Genomic DNA, 6,614 nt, shown 5'->3' with positions numbered 1-6,614 from the left:
CAACAGCCCCTTGTTCTTGGGATCAGGGCGCTTTTAGCAGCTATCTATTCTGTGGATAGGTGATAATTATATTGTTTATGGGACAATCCCTTTTAGAGTCCCCACTACATTACAAAATGGGGGTCTCACATTCTAGTCTTCACCTCTCCTCCCCTTTTTATCTGGATGAGATCATTATAAAGTCTGGGTGTTGTGGTCCCTGTATGTCACGAGTGTGTCACGGCCTGATGTGATCTTGGGGGATCTGGGATCAGACGGTCACAGCATACTGTGGATCGCAGATCCACTTTATTGTCCGCTCGCCATTTATCCTGAGTTAGAGCATATTTAATTCCATCCGTTACTAAAGGGATTAAGGTTTGTTTCTATCCTACAGTGATCTAACAGGTAGTTGTAATCTCAGCTGCAGCCACTACCTTCAGTTTTATATATCTGCTTCTCACTCCTCCCTCCTGCTGGTTATAGCTCATACCTATGCTGTCCTTGTTGAAGGAACTTGTCTCTGCAGAGCTGTGGTGTTGTTACTGCTGCAGCTGTGAAGTTCCTGTTGAAGAAACCTTGGAGTGTTCATTGTTGTGTCTTTTTCCACATATATATATATGCTTCTCACTCCTCCCTATGCTGGCTATAGCTCATACCTATGCTTTCCATTTTGAAGGAACTTGTATCTGCAGAGCTGTGGTGTTGTTACTGTTGCAGCTGTGAAGTTCCTGTTGAAGAAACCTTGGAGTGTTCATTGTTGTGTCTTTTTCCACATATATATATATATATATATGCTTCTCACTCCTCCCTATGCTGGCTATAGCTCATACCTATGCTTTCCATTTTGAAGGAACTTGTATCTGCAGAGCTGTGGTGTTGTTACTGTTGCAGCTGTGAAGTTCCTGTTGAAGAAACCTTGGAGTGTTCATTGTTGTGTCTTTTTCCACCTATATATCTGCTTTTCATTCCTCCCTATGCTGGCTATAGCTCATACCTATGCTGTACATCTTTAAGGAACTTGTCTCTGCAGAGCTGTGGTGTAGTTACTGTTGCAGCTGTGAAGTTCCTGTTGAAGAAACCTTGGAGTGCTCATTGTTGTGTCTTTTTCCACCTATTTGTCTTTTCCTGCCTTGTGCTATCTTATTGTAGTGGCAAGAATAGTGTCTTGCTGGCCTTCACTAGTCAGGGTGAGTTCAGGGACAGCAAGGGCCTAGGCACATGATCGGCGCACGGATAAGGACTCGACTAAGGATGGTATGGAGTGGAGGGTTCAGCCTCAGATGAGTGCTATTAGGTGACCTCGCTTCCCTCTCCCTAGCATGAGAACTCACCATTGTGTTGCTTTACTGGTGTACGCTGTGTGTTGCGTCGCTTGCTGGGGGTCCTCCCCTCCCCCAGCGTGTCACTACCCTGGTGCTCGCGCTGTGTTGCGCCGCTATCTGGGAGTCCTCCCATGACCAGAAGGCAACATGTGACACTGTAGGTCCCTAAGGACCAAAATACCAAAATGGTCTGAGTTAACATAAAGAACATAATGAAGTTTAAAAAAAAATGAAAAACTTGCTCATAATTAGAGATGAGCAGACCCGTGGAAGTTCGGGTTCTTTGGGTTCAGCAAAGAGAACTTGGCACACCAAAATTGAATATAAGGACTTTATTATACACGCAATCCCAACAAATATATAAAATATAACGTTTCCACCACAATATTTGGGTCTTCATCAGACACAATAGATTCTTTAGTAGGGATATGCCTTTAAGATGGTGACACTGTCACAATCACTGTGAGATCTATAGATAAATCAGATTGCTGTTCTGTATAGATGTAATGGCGCATTATAGCAGAGCGTGTTACATGCAGGAGGAAGGCGCACCTGCTGAAATGTCACCAAATTTAGTCACCAAATTTTCACCTCCTGGCAGAAAACTGAACCAAAACTGCATCAACACTGTTTTTGTGCATTTTTTTTGCGAAGAAATGCAGATTTGAAGCTGAACATTTTATACCATATTCCTGCACCAAATCTACACCTCCTTTGATGCATTTTTTGCCAGGAGGTGTAGATTGGGTGCAGGAATATGCTGTAGAAATTTGAGCACCAAATCTGCAAAACCGTTTTTGTGTGGGGTTTTTTTTGCCAAGAGATGCAAGATTTGGTGCTGAAATTTATAAACTATATTCCTGCACCAAATCTGCATCTCTTGGCAGAAAAAGTTGTTTCGTGCCAGGAGATGCAGGTTTGTGAACTCGGTGACCTCACCTGAGGTGAAGTCACTGAGTTTAATGAAGGCACCTGAGGTCAGGTTAAATGTGGTGACAAGTGGAGGGCCATGGGAACCTCCAGCTGTGACCGCAAATAACTTGAGCGATGTCACCTCTCATTGAAGTAGCTTAGGGGTACTTTTCACGTTGCGACATCGCACCTGCGATATCGTCAGGGTCAAATCGAAAGTGCCGCACATCCTCACTGGTAACGATGTCGCAACGTGTAAAGCTTAGGAGAGAAGATGAACAAACGTGAAACAGTCAAAAATCGGTGATCTGTGTCACGTCGTTCATTTTCATAATGTCGGTGCGTCCACAGGTACGATGTTGCTCATCGTTCCTGCGGCAGCACACATCGCTGTGTGTGAAGCCACAGGAGCGAGGAACATCTCCTTACCTGCGTCCACCGGCAATGCGGAAGGAAGGAGGTGGGCGGGATGTTTACGTCCCGCTAATCTCTGCCCCTCCGCTTCTATTGGCCGCCTGCCGTGTGACGTCGCTGTGACGCCACACGACCCGCCCCCTTAGGAAGGAGGCGGGTCGCCGGCCAGAGCGACGTCGCAGGGCAGTGCATGTGAAGCTGCCGTAGTGATAATGATCGCTACGGCAGCTATCACTAGATATCGCATGTGCGATGGGGGCGGGTACTATCGCTCTCGGCATCGCTAGCATCGGCTAGCGATGTTGCAGCGTGCAAAGTACCCCTTAGTCTTTGCCTGAAGCTCACGGCGGGTGGTCATGTACTGTGCCCATGTGCTGTCACTGCAGAGCTTGAATTGTGGGGGGACCTCATGTGGATTACGTCAGACCTGGGTGTTTTGGGGTTAATAAAGTGGTGAAAGAGGGGGTTTTTTTTGCATTTTATTTGACATAATGGATTTTTTTGTTTGTGTTTATTTATTTTCACTTACAGATTATAATGGGGGGGTCTCATAGCTGCCTCCCATTACTAATCTATTGTTTAGTGGCAGCCGTGAGCTGTCATTAACCCCTTATTACTTCTATTGCCACTGCACCAGTGCAATTGGGATGAGACAAGTAAAGTGCCAGGATTGTCACATCTAATGATGTGATAATCCTGGGCAGCTACAGGCTGCTATTTTTAGGCTGTGGGGGCCCAATGAGCATAGGTTTCCCCAACCTGAGAATACCACCTCCAGCCCCATTTGGCCTTTATCATGGCTGGGTATCAAAATTGGGTAGACTGCACACTGGTTTTAAAAATTGTTTATTTAAATATTGTTTTTTAAAAAAGCTGCATGCTATTCCTCTTATTCTGATGCAAGATAAACGCACGGCTGTGGGCTGCAACCTGTAGCCATATGCTTTATCTCTGCTGGTATTATAACATGGGGGGGACCCTACGACAAACCGGGTCTGTGTTTGAAAGCAGTCAGTCACGCTGTCACACAAACTGGGAGTGTGTTGCGCCCAGGGAAGGGGGTACTCGGTCCCAGGCGGTTGCAAACGGGGATGTCTTTCTGGTGGCCGTTGCCCGGTCCCGTGCCCTGGGGCTTTTTTTGTAAAAGGGGGTATTTACAGGGGTGAATAGAGTTAATGTCATGTGACACTACCTGCGGGTTGCGGTTAAGGATAGAGAACCGCGGCTGCTAAATGTGGGTACTCCCAGAGCTGGTGGTGATTGCAGCAATGGTGTTAGGCCCTCCGCAGGTAGGGCCGTGCCTGGGAGATGATGAGGGATAATAACGGAGACCACACCAAATTGTCTTTAACAGTCTCTACTCACTTGGACCCATGGGTTGCTGGTTCAGGTCCCTTGGAGTATCAGTGCCAATGTAGTGACCCAGGTTGCTCTGTCCCCGACACTCTCTGTTCGTTGGGTCCTCGTAGCATGGAGCATTTGGGGCCCGACTGTCCCTTTTGGGGTACAGTCTCCTTCTCCGTACGGCGGGCAGTGCGGACCCTGTGGGGAGGTAAGTGTCCGAACCCCGATTCTAGTTTACTGCTTATGCCCCCGTATTATTTGGTTGGGTGACGTCCGTGAAGGTGTCCTCACCGGGCAGGTATTTATCAAGCCTTGTAGAACTGGTGCCTGATCTAGGGCCCCGTGCCCCGTGCGTGCTCCGGTCCCAGTTATATCTCCGGTACCTGACCTGGCAACCTCTCTCCTGTGCCCCCGGGTCACCGCTGCACGGACCCAGCTCAGGCACGTCCGCACACCTCTCCTGTGTGCCACACACTCTAGACTCTCTACTGACTGTTGACCCCTTCCACCAGGCTGGCTAATCCCAGGGACTCGTTCCTTTCCATGGGGACCATCCCCTTACATGGTTAACCCTCTATGCCCGGTGTGGAGTGGAGAACTAGGATTTTGGTTGTGCTTTAGTGGTATCAGCACCGGTACTCCAGCTCCCAGGGGGTAGGTCCTGCAACCCCTAGAGGATGCAGTTCCTTATAGTGCCCTGAGTGGTTCAGGGCGCTAAAAGTGCGTCTGACTGTAACCAATCACAGATGCCAGGACTGCCGATGTATATGTGACGCCCTGGACTGGCCAGGCAGTCACAGTTAGGCCCTTGCACAACACCCATCCCCAAATAAGGTGACAGCAGCCAACCTACTAAACCCTAGTCACCTCCCTCTGGGTTTGATGTCCACATCAGGGGAGGCGGAGCCTGGCGGTTGGCCACGCCCTCCGAGGAGTTCACATGCCCAGAGGCAGGAAAAACAGTGCAGTTCAGGGCAGATGAGTTTTGACAGTGAAGTGGAGTGGAGGAGAAAACCTGTCAGTGTCCTGGGTAGGCACCCGGGCACTTTGGCTAGGAGGCAGACAGTGGTGGCCATCTGCAGGAGCTGGGAAGACAGACTGGTGGAACCGTAGGTAGCCGGGACAGGGTAGTGGCTCGCCGGTACCGAACCGGGGAACCGACTGGAAACCGGAGCACAAGTGGGGGTACTCAGACCCTGAAACGCGGTGCCGAATCTACCGGACTCCGTTAATTAACTGATTGAGGTCTGGACTTTAGGTCCTTTCCCACCCAAGTCCCGAAAGAAGGCAACAGCCCACCAATTCCGGATAATGGCCACCGCCAAGGGCAAACGGGCTCTCCTGACATACGCCAGGGAGCGGGACTCCCGTCGCTGAAGCACGGCTGTCCATAACTACAAAAAGGTGCAGGAGAAAGGCGGACACCACCAACCCGTTTGGGGACCGAAGCAGCCGGCTGCGGGCACTGACCATCATCCATTTGGTTTACTCCTGTGTGTTTGTCAGAGTGAGTACCAAATTGCCTTCGGGCCACGCACTGCCCGGCCCCGCCAAGCACCGACATCACATCACATCAAACGGGTCCTAGGGCAACCACCCATGCCCACGGAGGGGTTAACACCAAAAGCTGCACCAACATCTCCCCCGGGGTGCCTAGTAAACAGCAGCGGTGGTGTCTACATTCACCACAACCCGTGGGTGGAGTCACGAACTTTAAATCTAAAACCCCCTTCAAAACGCCAGCCCCCTTGCAGATCGATGTGACCCCCGGTCCGGAGACGCTCGAGCCACCGACACACGAGCCCGGATCCGAGCGGCTCGGCTGCAGCCGAGCGCGGGGCGGTACATATAAGCAGTGCATATACATGAGGATAAGGAGCGAACCTGAACGTAGTGTCACAGCTTTGCGGGAGACTTAGTAAGTACAGTCATGGCCAAAAGATTTGAGAATGACACCAAAATGCTATTGTCACATGATCTGTTGCCCTTTGTTTTTTAATTGTGTTTGTCTGATGTTTACATCACATACAGAAATATAATTGCAATCATATTATGAGACCAAAAGGTTCTATTGACAGTTAGAATGAGTTAATGCAGCAAGTCAATATTTGCAGTGTTGACCCTTCCTCAGGACCTCTGCAATTCTCCCTGGCATGCTCTCAATCAACTTCTGGACCAAATCCTGACTGATAGCTGTCCATTCTTGCATAAACAATGCTTGCATTTTGCCAGAATTTGTTGGTTTTTGTTTGTCCACCCGTCTCTTGATGATTGACCACAAGTTCTCAATGGGATTAAGATCTGGGGAGTTTCCAGGCCATGGACCCAAAATCTCTATGTTTTGTTCCATGAGCCATTTAGTGATCACCTTTGCTTTATGGCAAGATGCTCCATCATGCTGGAAAAGGCATTGTTGGGCGCAAAACTGCTCTTGGACAGTTGGGAGAAGTTGCTCTTGGAGGACATTCTGGTAGCATTCTTTATTCATGGCTGTGTTTTTAGGCCAGACTGTGAGTGGTGCGATTCCCTTGGCTGAGAAGCAACCCCACAAATGAATGGTTTCAGGATGCTTAACAGTTGGCATGAGACAAGACTGGTGGTAGCGCTCACCTCTTCTTCTCCTAATAAGCTGTTTTCCAG

This window comes from Anomaloglossus baeobatrachus, chromosome 1 (genome assembly GCF_048569485.1).
Source record: "Anomaloglossus baeobatrachus isolate aAnoBae1 chromosome 1, aAnoBae1.hap1, whole genome shotgun sequence".
Taxonomy (NCBI): domain Eukaryota; kingdom Metazoa; phylum Chordata; class Amphibia; order Anura; family Aromobatidae; genus Anomaloglossus; species Anomaloglossus baeobatrachus.
This window is presented reverse-complemented; position numbering follows the sequence as displayed.